Here is a 19,556-nt window from a genome sequence, read left to right as displayed (position 1 = left end):
CGCCCGCCCTCCGCACCCCTCCCCGCCGCGGCCGCCGCCTCCCCCGGCTCGCCCGCCGCCCCGCCGCCCCGCCGCCCCGCAACTTCGGCGCCCGCCCGGCCCGCCGCCCGCGGCCCCCTCCCCGGCCGCCCGGCCCTCCGCGCCCCCGCCCCCCCCGCGGCCGCTGCCCCTGCCCCTCCCGCCAAGCCCGGCCCGGCGCTCGCTCGCCCGCCCGCCCGCCCGCCCCGCCCCTCCCCTCCGCGGCCCCCCTGCGGCGCCGCCCCCGCCGCCCCCGGCCCGCCCCGGCCCGCGGCCCCGGCCCGCGACCCCGGCCCACCCAGCCCCGCCCGGGAGGACCGAGCCGCCGCCGCGCGCCACCGCGGGAGGGGGGCTTTACCTCGGAGGCGCGGCCGCGAGCTGGGGGTCGGTCCCGGGCGCGGGCGGCGCCCCTGCTCCGTCCGTCAGCGGCGGCGGCGGCGGCACATCCCAGCCGCCGGCGACCGGAGGAGGAAAGCGAGCCACGCAGGGAGGGAGCGGGCGGGCGAGCGAGGCAGGGGGGAAGCAGCGAGCGAGGGAGGGAACGCAGCTCGGCGCCGACGCGCTCCCCGCACGCCTGCCGGGGCCTCCTACCGCCGCCTCTGGCCGGAGAGTCGCCGCCCGGGTCGCTGCTGCCGCCACCGATGCGGCCGGGAATGAATGCACGGCGGCGCCTCGCTTATCCGGAGGTCAAACATCCTTCTGCCTCGGGCATCCGGATCGGCGCCGGACCCGGAAGTGAACACATGGAAAAAAAATTAGAAAGGAAAGCGTCTCCCGAGCGGCCGCGGCCCCCAGGCTCCCGCAGCAGCGAAAAGAGCCGAGCGGAGCCGAAGATGACAGCGCCCAGCGCGGATTGGCCGGCTCGCCGACCGGAAGGCACGCGGCACGCTCATTGGCTGCCGAGGCCTAGAAGGGCCAGCCACGCCCCCTCCCCGCCTCCGCGCGGGCGCTGCGTGAGGGCGAGCGCGGAGTCGTAGTGGCCGCGGGGATGCTTCTCTGCGCGAGGCCGGGCGGGGCCGGGCCGGGCCGGGCGGGGCCGGGCCGGGCCGGGCCGGGCGGGGCCGGGCCGGGAGAGGGTCGGCCGGGCCTCGGGGGACGACCGGAAGCAAGCGCTCCCGTGCCGAGGGAGGGCGACTGACAACTCCGCGGCGCGGGTGAGCGAAGAGCCCCAGGGCGCCGTCGTGCCAAGTCTGGGTCCGAGGCTTGGCCCGGCACAGCCCTCCAGGTGCAGACTTTTAGGGCCCCGCGGACACACGCTCACACACTCCCTTTTTGGTGTGACCCCAGTGCTACAGCAGGGATGCAGCTGCTTGGAGCCGGGGCTTGTGGCTGCCCTTCGCATCCCATGGATGGTCTACGGAGAACCCCGCTCGTGGGTTCAGCTAATGCCCAGAACCGTATGACCTGATACTTACTGTCTCGGTGTTTCCAGTGAACCTCCTGAAGCTTCCAGAGGCCAAGCATCGCTCAGCTGCTCAAGCTGTAGGACCCGGAGCAGAGCCGGTGCTTTCTAACTCCACCTGCCAGTCCCGTCTGCCCACGCGGCGAAGGCAGGAGAGTCCCCACTCTCTCGGGGCAGTCGCTTCGGCGGGATGAGCACACGTCACCTTGGAAAACCGCTGTGGGAGTCCATCCACCATGAGGGTGTCTGTGGAGCACTCTGCAAATACGGCTTCTTAACTGTTCATTGTTACCCAGTGTTACTTTTGTCTAAAGCTCTTTGAAAAGTCAAACGTGAAGGTGTGCATGAAGAAAAATCACAGCCTGGCCCTGATTAAATATTCATTTATCAAACATCTTTCTGGTATGATACGCTTTACCCAGAAACTTGAGTCTCTCCGTCCGTTTTTTTTCTCCCACCCTCAGGAACAACGCAAAAGTCTCCAATGAACCAAATGCCCTTGAAAGTAATGGAGGATGTCTCTTTTTCTCCCTCCCTCCCTACTGGACTGATGATAAGGTTGGTGTGTAAACCTCAGAGGTGTACTTACATGCAAAGACGCTGGTTTTGTTCCCCTATTACAGTAGGGTTCTTTACTCTTTTTTTTTTTTTCAACCTCTCTTTTCACACTCTCTCCTGAACTGGAGCTGAAGAAGTGACGGCAGATGATAAGAGTACTGGTGCAGATGGTAAGAGTAGTGTCTCTGTGATTGCCGCACCACCATCATTTCTCAGAGACTCCGAAGCAACGAAGGTTTTGGCGTGCTCAGACGAGAGAATAATTTGCCTAATCAAAGTACATATCCGAAAGTGTCTGATCTCTCGCAGGGTCCGATACCAGACGGGAAACGAAGCTAATCCATCTCCACAAGTGAAAGAAATGTCTGACATACAAGGAGCTCTGAATATTGTCTTCCACAGACAACAAACCATTTTATATTCTCCGCCTCAAAAAACACAGTTTCGATGAAGAACGCCTCCTACCCACCCTTCAAACTTCCCATAGATGTTTAAGAGATATAACATATATACATATGTGATCAAAGCACATGTTTAGATATGAATAGGAATAAGGGTTTACAGTGTTAAACACTTAGGTAAAGACTCCTGTTATTTTTTTTTTTTTAAATTTTATTTATCTATGATAGTCACAGAGAGAGAGAGAGAGAGGCAGAGACACAGGCAGAGGGAGAAGCAGGCTCCATGCACCGGGAGCCCGATGTGGGATTCGATCCTGGGTCTCCAGGATCGCGCCCTAGGCCAAAGGCAGGCGCCAAACCGCTGCGCCACCCAGGGATCCCAAGACTCCTGTTAAAATTAGGCCTAGAGATCGCTATAGACTAAAACGGGCCAGTAACCCAGGTAGGAAGCCAATGAGATTTTCATATCATTCGATTGTAAGAAAAATTTGGCAATATGAAAAAAGATCACACTAATGAAGAAAAAAACCACAGGCGTCTCAACCAAACTCGTCCTTCTGTATCCTAATGTCTCAACATAAGCAGAAAAATCACACTTCTTCATCTGCTATGTTATACACCAAGTACATTTAATTTTTAGGTTTCCCATCACTGCCACATTTCAGATGTTTATATTTGATTAATATTTTTCATGTTTCCAAAGCAGTGTGACATTCCCCGCACCCCCCCCCACCAGAACTTTATTCTGTTCAGTATTTATCTCTGTTGATGCAAGTAAATATTTGTTCCACCATTTAGGCTTGCAGCAACTGTAATGATGCCTTTGAGAAAAAGAATGTATATTTCTATGAAAAAAAAAAGGATCATATATTTCCATTAAAATGAGAGGGCAAGTTATTTCAAAATGACGGCAGTCTGAGGCTAACGTACATTTCATAGAAAAAAAAAAGAAAAAAATAAAAACAGGATTTATCCGGTGGGAGTTTGAGGGCAGAAGAAAAAAAAAATAAAATTTCTGGGGACCTTTAATTTCATATCTGAGATAGAGTAAATATCCCAGTGTCTCCCTTACATGTGTTAATTCTTCTCTCACTCTGCGTGTTCACCTTGCATACCTAGCCCCACTTACACCCATGCGTGCGCATGCAACACACACACACACAAACACACCCCATGGAGAAAGTGTAGAATTGAGGCCTTCTATTAGAGTTTTAAGAAGGAAAAGTATTCCCTTTCCTTCTTTCCCCACTTGAAATCTTACTGCTTATAAAAATAAAAAATACAAAAAAGGAAAAACAGCCAGCTTTTCTCTCCACAAAATACACCTATATTCTCTCAAGCAAAGTACTCGTAAGACATGAAAAGAAACCGTTTTGTTGGGGCGCCTGGGTGGCTCAGTCAGTTCAGCATCCGGCTCTTGATTTCAGCCCTGCTCAGGACCTCAGTGTCCTTAGATCAAGCCCTGCCTGGGGAGTCTACTTGAGATTCTCTCTCCCACATCTGTGCACTCTTTCTCTCTCACTCTCTCCATCTGAAATTCAAAACAAAACAAACCTTTTTAAAACAAAAAAAAAGGAAGCACTTTGTCAAAAGAAATTTGAAAGTTCCAAGTTCCTAGCGTACCCTTAGAGATTATGGGAGCACTATCCCGTAGATTTGTGCTACACTCATTTACTCCCGACATACATCATTCATACTGTTAAAATAAGCCAATCTTCTTTTGTACAAAGTGATCAAGAAATAATCCCCAAATGCAAACAGGCATGGAAGATGCACCTACGCCTCTACTTTGGTGCCATGTGTCAACTACGTGGCCAATCTGGCTAAGTTAATACAAGCAGGTATTCCCATCTAACAAGATAACAACCAACACTTGTACAAATTCCAGTTTTATTATTCCATCTGAGTCTGACAGTCCTGTGAAGTAATGCAGCAGCTGCTGTTATTTTTTCCCGCTAGGAATACGGAATGATGGGCTCAAGGAGGTTAATTAACTGGCTCAAGATGATGTGACCATTAATAACCCGTTAGATATAAAATGCAAACTTATGAGATTAAGATGTTTAAAAAAGCTTTTCAAAATAGGAACAGGAAACGTGCATTCTCTTCTTCCAAATATTTTATTGAACTGTAACGGTAAACCTAGCTTGGTGATTTACCAATTGACAGAGGGTAGAGCCTGAGGCAATGGCACAGCATTTGTTTCTTCTTCCAGGTTATCCTTAAGGTGAACTACCTGGAAGAAAGATAGAGGGAAGAAAAAGGAAATGCTCCAGGAGAAATAGGAAGGATACAAAATGACACACTGTAACAGTAGCCAGAGCCTGGGAGCACAGCAAAGTCTTTTTACTCAGATAACCTGAACTTCCCCAGTCAAGCCTGGAGTCAAGGGGAGGGAGAAGAAGGATGCCAGGAGAAAAAGACAACCGCCAGGTACAAGAATCACACAACTTCTCTAAAAGGCGTTGCTGTCTTTTATAACAATAATCTTAAGTAAAGTTTGGGGCGCCTGGGTGGCTCAGGGAGCTAAGCGTCGGCCCTTGGCTCACGTCGTGATCTCAAGGTCCTGGGATCCTACCCCAACCTGGGTTCCCTGCTCAGTGGGGAGTCGAGTCTGCTTCTCCCTCTGCCCCTGCCCCCGCCCCCTGTTCACGCACACTGTCTCCCTCTCTCCCAACTAAATAAATAAAATCTTTAAAAAAAATCTTCAGTGAAGTGTAATAACAATAACATTGTTAGGACTCCCTTGTTTCAGCTCCGGCTGACAAAACGAAATACCATAGACTGGGTGGCTTACCAAACAGAAATGTATTTTCTCATGGTTCTGAAGGCCAGAAGTCTGACAGTAGGGGCTAACATGGTCAGGTTCTGTAGAGAGCTCTCTTCAGAGCTTGCAGATGGCTGGCTGCCTTCTCACTGTGTCTTCGTAGGACTTTCCTCAATGCAGGAGATCTCGTTCTCTAGCTCTTCTTAAAAGGGCACTCATCCCATCATAAGGATCCTCCCGTCGTGACTTCATCTAAACCTAGATGTTAAAAAAAATTTTTTTAATATATAAAATAAAAAATAAAAACAAAAACAAAAATAAAATAAACCTAGATGTTTCCAAAAAACCTCTTCTTCAAATACCATGGTTCTAGGGGTTAGGGCGTCGACATATGAATTGGGTTGGTGGAAGGGGGCACACAGTTCAGTCTATACCGCTCCTCAAAGGAATACTTCCTCTGTAGGGGATGCCATCTGTCAGTAAAAGAGAAGTTAAAGACACGATATTTCTTATAGTAGACAACTTGTGGACAAATTATTTTATTTCTTTAAGATTTTATTTATTTATTCATGAGAGACACAGAGAGGGAGACAGAGAGGGGCAGAGACACAGGAGAGGGAGAAGCAAGCTCCATGCACGGAGCCTGACGTGGGACTCGATCCCAGGACTCGATCCCGGGACTCCAGGATCAGGCCCTGGGCTGAAGGCGGCGCTAAACCGCTGAGCCACCGGGACTGCCCTGGACAAGTAATTTTAAGACTTCGTATGGGAAAAGATTATATTCTCTAAGAGAAAGAACTCCAAAAAAGAAACCTGCCTGTAGAGGCAAGCTGTAAACACCATGGAAAGTGTAAAAGAGTCTTGCCAAACAGAATGGTGAAATCTCTAGCTAGGCAATTTTATTTCTGGTTTTTTCCATTAGGAAGCCTGAATTTTGGCAGCTTTTAAGGAAATTTGGCTATCTGAAGATTGTTTTGTGATAAATGGAAGAGTTAGCTAAAACGGTGATGTTTATTTCTCCCCCCAACCCCCCTACCAGCAACCCCACCCCGCCCTTTTCTTTTTTGGTGCTGATTTTAAGCACAGCTTGAATTCTGGGTATTATGTGAAGCTAAGGTTTAGAGATGCTTGTAATGATTGGCCCCTGCTCCATTTTCCATCCCTTGGTATTCTTTAGCTCCGCAGAGTTATCGTTTCTCCGTAACTACCTCAGGAGCCCATCCCAGTGCATGAGCCAAATCGGACCAAGACTGAGCGTCTGTCTCATCAGCCCTCATCCATGGGAATCATGCAATCCTCTGGCTGAAGATGCAGAGCGCCACTCTGTATAAGAGTGTATAGACTTCCAAGTGTGCCACCTCCCTGTCTTTTGGCCCCCTATAATGTTGTCCCGGTCTGTAGCACCAAACTCCTCCTCGGATGTCCTTTTCTGATTGAAACTATAGGCTTTCCCAGAACCCCATCCAATGTGGAAAATTGTTCTGACTACACCAGTTCTGACTACACCCTAGGTCCCTGGCCCGGGACCTGCTACGATGAATTACCCTCACACTAATGAACTGACTAGGCTTACTGGATAACCGTATCTCTCTTCTGGACAAGACCACATTGGTACCAAAACTTAGTCTAAGTCGTGTCTGACCTTCACATGCCCTTTGCACAGGGAACAGAGGAGTAGCTTGTGGGGGTCAGCATCTGTGTCTAATTATGTTTCTTACACTCTGTCATGTTTGCTCTTAAATTCCTCCCTCTCTTCACCAGGCGAAATTCCTGACACGTCTCCTCCTCCCACCTGTTCCTATTACCCTGTTGCTGTCATCTCCAACCGAACAAGATCCCTGGGTCAACAGAACTCAAAACTCCCGTGGGAGGATACATCACTTAGAGCCTCGCTGCCTGTCCTTCTCATCCTCCTTCTCCTATGAGTAGGATTATATGGTTTTTCTGTTTCCTCCTATCTTCCTGCCATACGCCATCTGAACCATCTAAACCTCAATGGGCTCATCTGTAAAATGAGTCAGTATTTCCTACATCACAGTGGTAGCAGGAAGATTAAAGGCTATGATACATCAGTAATGCACTTAGCACAGTGTCTGGCACAGAGGAAGCAGTAGGTAAATACAAGTGTGTTGTTACCCACCACGTGACCCTGAGAAACCTACATTCTCTAATCCAACGTGAGCGGTAATACACAACAGAAGATGTCAGGTCGCAGGCTGTTCCCTAGCTTTATCATTTTCTTAAGATCTTCTTTATTTACTTGAGACGGGGGAGGGGGGAGAGCAGAGGCAGAGAGACAGAGGTAGAGAATCCCAAGAAGGCTCCCCTCTCCACCTGCTGAGCAGGGAGCCCGACCTGAGGATTGACCCCGCGACTCTGAGACCATGACCTGAGCTGAAATCAAGAGTCAGAGGGCTTACCTGACTGAGCCACCCAGGTGCCCATGTTCCCTGGCTTTGAAAGTCTAAGGTATATGGAATGAGATTTGTGTCTGGAGGCAATACATGATTTAAATTTGCCTCAGGCCCCCATGTCTCTTGATTCTCCCATGTCTGGTTGGACATGTACGGTAGAGTGGCTGTCCAGCACCTGTTTACCCCCCACAGTTGCTTTTGATGAATTTTCTCCCTCTCCCTGTCGCCCCTGTCCCGGGGCTCTGCCTTGCTGTGAGTTGAGTCTTAGTTGAGAGGGGACTGATGGGGAACACCTCACCTAAATGCTGCCAAATGGATACTCTCTCCCTGGACCGGAATACTCTTGAGCAGAGGGATGCGGAAACTGAAAACATTTGGAATGACATTCCATTCGCAGAGCAGCACCTTAACCACACAGCTCCTGCCCTACGATGGTGGCTGTGACCCCACATCCTAGTCTTTGGGGCTTTCTGGATCCTGCCCTGCCCCCCAGGAATCTCCGGATTCCTGTCACTTCTGCAAAACCTCCCGCCTGCAAATGCCTCTTACCCAACTCTGTTTCGCTTGCATTCTCCACAGCAAATTTCTCTTCTTTGCAATAGAAGAATCTGGATCGCCATGCTTCCATCCCGGCTTTTGGTTCAGCTCAGCGCTGTCCCCTGCTTGTATCCTTTCTCGTGTGGCTTGGTTCTGTGCCCACATGGACACTGGAATTCCAAACTCTGGCTCAGTCCTGCTTCGCTTCTTTGGCTCCCCCCTAATTTGGTTCTGCCCGCGTCGGGGACCTGACGTAACTGACAAGAAACTTCCACCAAATGCCACAACTTGCTGCTTTCTAGAACCGCTGCTCTCATTCGAATTAGTGTATGTTTGTCAATTCATATTCATGATCCTAAAAGCCAGTCTCGTCCTGCATCTCATTTCCTTTCCATATATTAGCTGCGTTCCTTGGATCTTGTTGCACATGAGCCCAGACGAATCCGATTGGTCTCTTTGCAATGGAACATGTCCTACATACTGAAGTCCCTATCGCCGTTTCGGTACTTAGTGATGGGGTGGCCCCTCTTTCTGCAAGCTGCCTTGCCGACTTAGTTCTGATCTTGGGATATTGAAGAGAATCCGCGTGTGCACTGTGTGAGCTACAGTCCTCGGTTTCCTCCTTCACGCCTGTCAACCAGACATTAATATCTTGCGAGCAACCTGTCGGTGGTGTTGCACGAGCTACCTAGTCATGATCAGGGTTGCCGAAAAGAAAGTAGAAGCTGGCTTTAGAACTCGTATCCAGGTAAGGACAACCCACTTGCATGTGATCTGGGAACTGTTCATAATAATGACCGTTGTCAGCAGGAAACTCAATAAACGGAAACGTTGTGCACAGCAACAGAAATCATCATCTGGCACATACGGGAGATGATGAGTGCTCAGCAGAGAGACAGAAGTATGCCTATTCTTTACCTGCGCACGTTCAAGGATATTTTAAAAGACTGTAATTCCAAGTGGCTTTAAAATATGGTGACTTGCCTATATATCCTTCAAGGGATGTATCCTAAGCGCAGAAACTAACCAAAAAAAGGGGGTGGGTTTTTGTTTGTGTGTTTGTTTGTTTGTTTGTATTTCTCAGCAGTCACATTGCAGTGTCGATGTTGTTATTCTGGGAGTGGTATCTATATAAAGTGGCATAGAGCAAAACGAGCAATTATGGCATAGTTCAGCCCTGCCATCTCTGATGTTGATATGGGGGTGGGGGACGCCAACTAAACAGCGTGGTGTCCTACATTTGAATTGGAAAATCACATAGACTTGCCCGAGGTCACACCCCAGAAAATCATCATGAACTCCAGGTATTTTCTCTAGATACCTTTTAGCTCGGTGCACTTGAATAGGCTCCAAAACAAGCTCAACTCAGCTGCAAAGAACACGGTGGGCCCCCACACTTTACAAATAGGAGAACCTTAGCAGAAAACGGCACGCTGTTAGTTTCCAAGTGATGCTGTAACGGATTACCCGAAATTTGGAGGCTTGAAACAACACAGATGTTCACGTTACCCGTCTGGAGGTCAGAAGACCGAAATGGTTGTCAACAAGCTAAACCCTCGGTGTTGGCAGGGCTGTGTTCCTTCTGAAAGCTTTCAGGGAGGATTCAGTCTCTTTGTGTCTTCCAGATTCTGGAGGCTTTCCTGCATTCCTGGGTAAGGCCCATGTTCATTTTTAAGGCCAGCACCACATCACTTCGAATTCTGCTTCTCCCCTCACGCTCCTCTGCCTCTCACTCTCCTGTCTTCTTCTTTCACTCATAAGAACTCCCGTGATTGCATTGCGTCCACCGGGGATAATCCAGGATAATCTCCCTGTCTCAAAATTCTTGGCTTAATCTCAATGCAAAGCCCCTTTTGCCATGTGGGATAATATAGTCACAGGTTCTGGGTATTAAGGTATGAACATCTTTGGGGGCCATTATTCTGCCTTCCATAGGGACCAAGTGACACAGACGGGTTTGAGCATCTTCTATATTTTTAATTTGTTTATTTGAGTATAGGCGACACGCAATGTGACGTTAGTTCACCGTGTCGGAGTTCAGCTTCTCCATACGTCATGCTACGTATGCCCATCACAAGTATAGCTACCCTCTGGCACCACTTAGTACTATCACCATATTAGTGACCGTGCTCCCTATGCTGTCTCTTGCATTCCTGTGACTTATTCCTTCCATAACTGGAAGCTCACATACCTCCCGCTCCCTCTCACCCATTTGCTCAACCCTATCTCTACCTTCTTCCCTCTGACAACCATCAGTTTGTTCTCCCTGTATTTCTTAGGCCTGGTTCTGTTTTTTGTTTATTTGTTCCTTTTGTTGAGTTGGAGGGGTTTTCTGTTTTTGTTTTTTCTTAAAGGTAGATCCTAACTAACCCCAGTCCCTGCAGGTAAGAACCCAATACTTAGAAACATCACTCTGTGAATAATTCTGTTACTCTCCCCTGGAAGCCTGATGCAGCCGGGATAGAGTGAAATCAGCCACTCCTGAGTGCGTAAAGAAAGCCACGTACTTGCCAGAAAACACGTCTTTGATTCATCATCGATCGTTTTGTTCTTTTCATAGGTGAGAAAATGGAGACTCGGACAAAGTTTAAGAGAAGTGTTCCGGTCACTCAGCTAGTAAGTGGCAGAGCTGGGATTTGAAGGCAGGTAGGTCTGACTCCAAAGTCCACGTATTTATGCTGCTCTTCCTGATGTAACAGGAGAGGTAAACAAGGAAACCTGGCGCACACTGTCAGACTGAGGAACCACTAGAATGCTACTCCTCCACATCACATCCAAACTGGCAGAGGAATGAAGAGGGAGGGAAGGACATAGACAGGAAGGGAAACGGGGCGGGGTGGGGGGGGAGGTCCTAAATTCGTCATTCATACCTCGCTGCTTTAGAGCAACTATAAGTACCTTGGGGGAGAGGGTGGAGAGGGATGGGCAGAGGGAAAGCTTAGATCTTTCTCTAGGCACAGCTTTGAGAATTGTAGCAGGTAGCCCTCCCAAGAAACGGCACCGGTCCGAGAATTCTTACGGTTTGTAGTCACACTTCTCATTCCACCCTTCTTCCAAATGTCACGTCCCAAAGAATGAGAGGTTCTTTAAACCAAAGGATCAATATTTACTTGTGTACAATAGGCTTCGTGGTATCTATTGCTCTTTTCAGCCACGTATGTACACAATAGCCAATATTGATTAATTTCTGCAAACATCCTCCAACTTTTAACGGCTTGAAGTTCTCTCTATCAGGTACTCCTTTCGACTAGTTTCTCCTCAAAGGCTCAATAGGAAGTTACATAATCTGAAATCAGTGTTGGTGCGAACGTGGCCTGGTTAGACTTGACTCTGATAAGAGGATGTCAGTGTATTAAAGGGTCAAGTAGCGTCAAGTAGCAAGAGAGGTGTTTGTTTGGGAGTTTCCCTTTAAACTGCCTCGTTACATAATACTTAGTGAAAATGAATCTGAAAGATATCTTGCGGGGATTTTCTAAGATATATTCAGTGCCGTTTCTAGAGATACTCTCAAATTTAGCATCGTATGCGGTCAGAGCTATCTGGCCCACGATATCGTGTATCTCCTCCGCTGCCTCCTAAAACATCCCTTCATAGACCAACCCTACCAAACCGTTCCTTTCTGTGAGGGCGTTGCTTACAAATCGAGGGACATTCTAAGGAACAGCCCTATGCAACTCATTGTAGTCAGCACTCTAAGGGTAACTTCAGGGATGACCTTCGCTATAGCGCATCATGTCTTCTGCACGAGGGCCCAAGGAACAAACTTCTCATTTTCGATACCAGGAAGAGCTAAGCTTCTTTTAAACAGCTGGTGGGCTTTCATCTGACAGATGTCATAAATCGCTGACCTCTCCTACTGACTTCCGGTGTTGATTTCTAGGAATCCTAGAAATAGGCTTCGTAGCCTATTTCTGAATGGTCCGCGTGCCTTATGACATGCATGTTGGTCAACCAACTCTGGAAGAATCTTGTTTCATAGACTCTTACCCCGCCTCCCCTTACTTTTATCTTGTTCTACTGTAAGTACTCGTAGAAACTGCCTTGGTCCTTTGGATAATGAAGCAGGGTATCGAATCTATGTGAACTAATTTTCTATTTGTCTCTTTGGCACATCCCAGGGAAATTATTCGTCTTCTCCCTTTCCAGATTTGGAGAGTGTATTTGGGCTACACTGACCAAATATGACACTCCTAAATTTCACACTGGGAGTTCCAGAGAGTACCTCAAGGAGAAATGCATTTGTCATCGGAAGCAGCCAAAACTGAGGTACAGGGAAGCCTGTATGACTGTCACTTACAACAATTGTGCCATTAAGATATTTTTCTAAGATAGAACAGTATTTTCAAATATAGTCCCAAACAAAGAAGCAAGGGCAGGCGATGGTTTGCATAAGAAGGTACTTTTCACATGGGCATTCTTTATGTTATTGCTTCAAAATATTTAATGGCTGGAACTTATTTATTTGGCAGTGGCTAATGATTCTCCCAAGCAACTATCAATTGAACCATCACTAGTGATTGAGAAAACATATAACTAGTGTAACTCATATAACTCTCACCTCGTTACACACTGAATAAATATAATGCCAATACTACTAATAGCAAAGAGAGCACAAACATTTAGTGAGTACCTACCACATACCACGTACTCACTGGTACTTGCTGGTCATGTTGGAGGTGCAGAGATGTGTTGGATTCAGAATATAATGATGTGTGTGTGTGTGTGTGTGTGTGTGTCATGGCACACCATATTTCTCTCTCAAAGCCGATATAGCCTTTCTTTAGGCTAAATAAAGGTTATCTCGTGTCAGATGTTTTGAATTTCAAGGGCCCCTGTCATTCCAAGTCCCTGCAGAGGGTGAAGCCAGGGCCTTCTTTTCCTGATGGTTTGATGCTACCCATGTGGGCTGCCTTCCAACGAAGGGTTGTGATTTGGCTGTGGGGAGAGGAAGGGATAACTAACTGCCTCCTTCCTCCCTCTCTGTCCTTTTGGGGGAGGCCACGTCAGTTGTCTGTTGAACAAACCATTGTAACCACTATGTTGAGGAGCACAGTGTTAGGAAGACCAAAACTCAGAAATAGCTCAAGATCCCAAAACCTCTCAGTTATTTCTTCTCTCTTCCTTTCTCCATGCTTCCCCTGCCCCCACCCCTCAATAGAGTTTTCCTACTTGATGTAAACCACGCAGCAGTGACTCCTACAGCCTGGAAAGCCTGAGGTGAAAAATGTGACCATCAGCTTCCATGTTTGTCACGGCTCAGCTGAAGAACTAGACTCCAATGGATTTGTCATGGGTTACCAAATCTATGCTGCTGAAGAGCAAGACCTGTCTCAAGATGATCTAGCAGGATGCTGTATGTGTTCCAGTTCCACCAAAGTTCTAATTCTTACCCTCTCTTGCTTCAAGCATATTTTCTCCCTTTATGATCTCCCCTTTGCGGTCTCACTAATAGGAGTTTCCCATATTATATGTTTTACAGGTTCTCTAATGTGGCGTTAGACTGCCACCATATCCTGGGCAGGCCCGAACAAGATCCACGATGGGGTGGGCAGTCACAAAGGGTGTCACCCTAAGTCTGTAGCTGTCCATGTTCTATTTGTATGTCTGTGGACTATATACCATATATACATATAATATTTGTTATATAGCATATATAGTGTATAATATATAAATGTGCTTATGTATATAGCATACAATAGAAAAATTGGTAGGTGCTTTGCTGTGGAGTATAGTTGCTTTTATATTACTCTTCAACCACCACCAGCCCAGCGCATATATACTTTGGTGACATTGACTCCATATTGCCTCATGAGAGCAAACAAATTGAACCACGTTGATCTCCAAAAATGTCCTCGATCCGTGCCCTTTTCATAGTAAAGTTTTGTTGATCTCTGGTGAAGTGAATTTTTTACTCTACCTTTAATTCCATCTCTTTTTACCAACCGTAGACTCCAGGGTCACTTTTAAGCGGATCTCAGATTGGATTACTGAAGACTGGCTCCTAAATAAAATGACTGGAAGTAAAGAACCAGAACTAAAGGGTACCACTGTCTTTGAAGCCAAGTCAGGTTGAAGTGTTATGAAATGAATTTCACCTTAATCCCATCTCTAGAACTTGAGCTAATCCCAAAATCATTCTTTGTTTCAAATCTTCATCTGGGGCCTCTCTACATAAAGTCCCTACAATCATTTCTCTCCTTTAGTTACCTTTCCTGTTCCCCACACCAACCCGCTTCCATACATACATGAACCACCCCATTAACTAGATTCATGTGGGTTGCTAAAGCAAAATTGTAAAGATCAAATGACAACCCTTGACCAACAGTAGGTGTTTAAATATCTTCAAGGTTAGGAGTAGGAGCAGCTTCCTGCAATTACCAATTTCTAGACATCACCTTCCCTATCTTAACCACCAAATCTGTTGGTACTTTAATTTTTTTTAATGCCTTCAGTGAATCACCTGTGTTTGAAGACAGCTTTGCCTTTGGCACAATTCCTAGCCTTCTTTTGATATAGTTTTTCCTGAGCTATTCACTACTCAATTATCTGGTACTATTTTATTGTTCCCTCGTTGCTTGGGAACACTTTACCCATTACTGGAGTGGCAGTTCATGCTCTACACCCTGCTCCAACCCAGATTTTCCAACCCAATCCAAATTAGCCTGTATGCCCAACTCCGTGCACTTTTACTTCTGGAACATGACATAGTAGACATTTCCTGAAGTTACCAACAGAAGATCTAAGTTTACCCATTCCGTCATTAGTGTATAACCTTGAGCAAGACACTAAATCCATTGGAGCTTCAGTTACCACACCTGTAAAATGAGACTAATGCTAAAACCTGCTTTCCAGGACTGTTGTAAAGATCAAATGACACCAACTATGTTGAGAGCTCTGTAAACTATGCAAGACTATACACACAAGCAATTTACTGTGCTTTTCTTTTTCTTCTTCTTCTTCTTCTTTTTTTTTTTTTTAAGATTTTATCCATTCATTCCTGAGAGACACAAAGAGAGAGAGGCAGAGACAGAGGCAGAGGGAGAAGTAGGCAGGCTCCCTGTTGTGGGATTCAATCCCAGGGATCACACCCTGAGCCAAAGGCAGTCACTCAACCACTGAGTCACCCAGGTTCCCCTTACTGTACTTTTCTAAGTCATAGCTCACTATCAGATAGTCTTTCTGGGTACATTTCTCTACCTAACAATGTGGCCTAGTGATGACTGTAGCAGAGGAGTTAAGAAGTTATTTTAAATGGGGTAGGACCTTCCGCAGTTCGTCCTCTCAAAACCACAAATGTAAGTGACCACTTACTGCACCACTGTGAGTGAAATCCAGTGGTATGGTGGCCAATGTTTAATTACTGGCTCTCTGAGGGGGAGAAGGGAGCTGTCATTTGTAGAATTTGCTGATTTCCATGGTGTAAATATTCCCACCCTGGCCAATTTCAAGCTACCAATGCATTATTAACCGTCTTACAAAATTCCTTGTTATTTAGCAAGTGGTCGTCGAGCACATCACCATTTCACTCTGCCTTATTACCATTCTAAGAATGCCTCTTGGTATCAATATAGGTCCTACAGAAGAATTCTGGATGTTATTGCTCACCAAGAGTAGATTTTTTTCCTTTATTTTTTTTTTTATCATTTAGAAATCACAAAATACTCTTCTCTATAATATATCCTTTTAGATAGGAAAATTCTTTTTTTTAAATCCTCACTTTATTGGAGTTCAATTTGCCAACATATAGCATATCACCCAGTGCTCATCCCATCAGTGTCCCCCTGACTGCCTGTCACCCAGTCACCCCTTCCCCCCGCCCACCTCCCCTTCCACTACCCCTTGTTCCTTTCCCAGAGTTAGGAGTCTCTCATGTCCTGTCATCCTCACTGATATTTCCCACTCATTTTCTCTCCTTTCCCCTTTATTCCCTTTCACTATTTTTTTATATTCTCCAAATGAATGAGACCATGCAACGTTTGTCCTTCTCTCATTGACTGACTTCACTCAGCATGATACCCTCCAGGTCCATCCACGTTGAAGCAAATGGTGGGTATTTGTCGTTTCTAATGGCTGAGTAATATTCCATTGTATACATAGAACACATCTTCTTTATCCATTCTTCTTTCGATAGACACCGAGGCTCCTTCCACAGTTTGGCTATTGTGGACATTTGGTAGCAAAATTCTTGGAAATAAAGACCTCCTTTTATTTTCCTCATTAGCAGAATTGTTCTTTGATGTTTAGAATACTATTTCATTTTAATCTAATTAACTATCAAGGATTTAAAGACCATGGCATACATTTTGAAAGATTAACAGATAATGCAATGACTGTTAAAAGTGGAAATTGTAATCACACTTACCATGCCTATAAAATTCGTACCAACTCCAAAATATCTAATATTAATATGTATTTTAAAAATATCAACAAAGGTTTCTGTATTGTAAATATGGATATTGAAGTATCTCTTTGCATTTGCTTTGTCTTTCACAGGCTGATGGTTCTGTGATGGTTGGTGTTATAACAAGATGATCACCATGGAGAGATTGCATTGGCAACATGCCCACCGCTCCAAATGCACATGCTTCTGAGAACTGATGTGGTTTCCACTGACTCTTGGAGGTGGGAGTGCCAGGGGAATTCTGGCTGACTCAGACCATTTCCAAATTGAAGGGCTTTTAGGCATGTAATTTCTGGTCTGCTTACAGGTTTGAATTAACTTCACTGCATTCTCATACATTAATTTATTATTGTTGTTATTGTTTTGGGATCCTTACTGCTATCTTAGACCTACCCCCTTGATTGGACTTAAACCCTTCAGGAATTTTCTGTAGAGGAGGAATGAACTTTGGGAAGATCAAAACCTCAGAACTAAGTTCAAATGGAAATCATTTTACCACATTTCAGTGAAAACCATTTTTACATACCATGGTTTTTGGCAGACTGTCTGGTATAGGTTTATCTATTTGTGGGTCTGAACCATCCTAGATACTCATCTTATACAGAAAAAAAAAAGAAAATGAGCACAAATTGATATTTTCATCTATTTCCTTTTGGCTCTCTTCCAATCTACACCAAGGGGGATAAGAGAAGATAAGGTATCTTATAAATCATCATACCAAAATTCATGTTTGAAGGTTACTTATAGGAAGACTTTTGAAACTGTGTTGAAGGGAGCATTGGACAGGTGATATTTTATATATCTTGGAATGATTTATATTTTACCTTCCTCACAATGACCTTACTTATTATAAAAAGGATACAGTTGGTGGTGTAGAAAACTTCACATCTCAGTAGATTGTATTACAAATTGGTTCAACAAAAACATGGAAAATAGCTGTAGTATATGGCTAAGATATCCTTATAATTTATGCTTTTATTTAAAATTATATTTTCTTGAGGCACTTGGGTGGCTTAGTTGGTTAAGCATCTGACTCTTGATTGGGCTCAGGTTGTGATCTCAGGGTCCCGGGATTGAGCCCCACTTCAGGCTCCCCGCTCATCTGAGAGTGTCCTTGAGATCCCTCTCCCTCTGCCCCTTCCCCTGCTCATTTGTGCTCTTGCTCTCTCTCTCTCAAATAAATAAATAAATCTTTTAAAAATTATGTTTTCTTGAGAACACAAAAGTTGAGCATAAGGGAAGATTCTTCCTTGTAAATTAAAAATATTTGGAGGAATTTGAATTTATACAGGAATTTTTTTCCCCTCAAAAACACCTAAAAATATTGCCAGTCACTGATATTAGAATGGATACCACCCAGTTTCCAAATACTGTATTCTCCGTCAGAGGCACCAAGGAACATTTTTGAAAGGGCATGAATTCCCCTAAAGCTTAGGTGTAGTAATGAATATCCTAATTACCTAGAAGAAACCCTTATGGAAAAAAAAAATGACCCTTATGGATGTGTCATTTTTTAAAAAAAGATTTTATTAAAAAAAAAAAAAAAAAAGATTTTATTTAGGGATGCCTGGGTGGCTCAGCAGTTTAGCACCTGCCTTTGGTCCAGGATGTGGTCTTGGAGTCCCAGGATCAAGTCCCACATCGGGCTCCCTGCATGGAGCCTGCTTCTTCCTCTGCCTGTGTCTCTGCCTCTCTGTGTGTCTCATAAACAAATAAAATCTTTTAAAAAATAAGCAGGGAAGCATTGTTTCCTCTTCTTATACCTGGAAGATATTGTGTAAAATTGGTATTAATTCATCTTTAACAGAGGTACCCGTACTGCTCACTCCCCACCCAACCTCCCCTTGTTGCCCTGGGTGTTTCTGAATGAAGGAGTTGAGTTTCAGGCCTGTAAGGGACAAAGAGGTCTCCCAGATCGGGCTACTGGGTCTCTTCTGCTAGCTCTGCTTATTTACATCATTATCTCTCTCTGGAAAAGAATGGAAAAGTAGATTCTCAGATCCAGTGAGAAAGACCTCTCTGGTCTCTTACTTCTGGGAATGTTCCCAATTCATTCCCCTTTATGGGTGGTGTCACACTCATTTGGTGTCAAAGAGGGACTCCAGTGTAATCTGGGGGAAGGAGTAAGCCCACTTGAAGGACCTTCAACTGCTAGGTTGAAAGCCAAGAAACTCTGGGCCCCTGTGGCCTTCTGTTGGATAGAAGTACATGCCACACCCTGAAATTATGTTTTTCCTACAGTCTTGGGATCCCAAACCACCTTTTCCTAAACACATCGTTACATTTCTCCTTTAGTTGTCTTTTGTTTGCACCATTTCCAAGGTTTACAGTTATACTGAGCAGGAAGGATCAGGGAAAAAGAGGTCTACACCACCTTGTCTTGTTTGGAAGTGACCTTCACTTTTAATCATAGATGAGCAAGGACTGACTCAGTTCCAAAAGGTCTTGAATTACTTGAATTCTGCATAATCGGACAAGGATTTACTATGAAGATGAAGAAGACGAGGAGACAGAACCATTCATCATTGGAATTGACCTCAAGCTGATACAGCACAAATGAACAAAGAGGAAAACACAAACCAACAACATGAAACAGGGAACAAAGGTCTTTTCTTTGTAATAGCTACTGGCCAGCTTGTCTTTCCTTGGTATTTACCTCTCTGCTTCATGTTTTCAATGTAAAGCAAAGTTGTTTATGTCTGACATTGTGTGATATGGACTGTGAAAATTTTGTGAAAGTTGTAGGGCAGCTGTAATGTTCAATCAAACAGGCAATTCGAAAAGTTTAGCTCAAACTCTTGGGCAAGCACAGAACATTTTATCATCCACCAGCCATAAATTAATAAGATATCAGGATGGTGATTAGCAATGACATGTATTTATTCCTTCTGTTATTATCTTCTTTCTTTTCTTTTTCAAAAATCATTTGTTGAAAACCTATCTTACTTCCTTAAGAAGCATTCATGGATATTATTTCCTACCTAGGAGAGACGCTATTTTAGTTTCACACACTCGTTATTGATTAACTTCTGCTGTGAAAATGAAACCAGATACTATT

General features: G+C 45.3%; 1 protein-coding gene and 2 long non-coding RNA genes across 12 annotated transcripts in view; 1 reads left to right on the top strand and 2 right to left on the bottom strand.

Annotated features, from left to right (window-relative positions):
• The window catches only part of CSNK1G3 (casein kinase 1 gamma 3), a 107,802-nt gene extending 107,054 nt beyond the window's left edge, over positions 1-748 (bottom strand). For 7 of the 9 annotated variants that reach the window (XM_025433382.3, XM_025433390.3, XM_025433395.3 and 4 more), the window contains exon 1: positions 377-746. The gene's annotated coding sequence lies outside the window, so the exon portion shown is untranslated. Of the gene's footprint in view, positions 1-376 lie in introns of all 9 variants that reach the window. The other 2 variants (XM_025433383.3, XM_049116009.1) reach the window with 1 other exon arrangement.
• A 3,734-nt stretch (positions 749-4,482) lies between these two features.
• Positions 4,483-10,732, bottom strand: LOC118350342 (uncharacterized). 2 transcript variants are annotated; one of them, XR_004803969.2, is made up of 3 exons: positions 10,605-10,732; positions 5,177-5,404; positions 4,483-4,615 (listed from the first exon to the last, which is right to left on the bottom strand). It is a non-coding gene; the product is annotated as an uncharacterized LOC118350342 (long non-coding RNA). The 2 variants fall into 2 exon arrangements; XR_004803968.2 differs by lacking the exon at positions 10,605-10,732 and adding an exon at positions 8,110-8,611.
• Positions 4,605-18,231, top strand: LOC112650052 (uncharacterized). The gene is made up of 6 exons (XR_004803967.2): positions 4,605-4,812; positions 10,658-10,743; positions 12,244-12,363; positions 13,256-13,450; positions 14,046-16,143; positions 16,591-18,231. It is a non-coding gene; the product is annotated as an uncharacterized LOC112650052 (long non-coding RNA).
• Positions 18,232-19,556: the final 1,325 nt, after the last annotated feature.

Source organism: Canis lupus, chromosome 11 (genome assembly GCF_003254725.2).
Source record: "Canis lupus dingo isolate Sandy chromosome 11, ASM325472v2, whole genome shotgun sequence".
Lineage (NCBI taxonomy): Eukaryota > Metazoa > Chordata > Mammalia > Carnivora > Canidae > Canis > Canis lupus.
The sequence above is the reverse complement of the archived record's forward strand: the minus strand, read 5'-3'. Positions and strand labels throughout refer to the sequence as shown.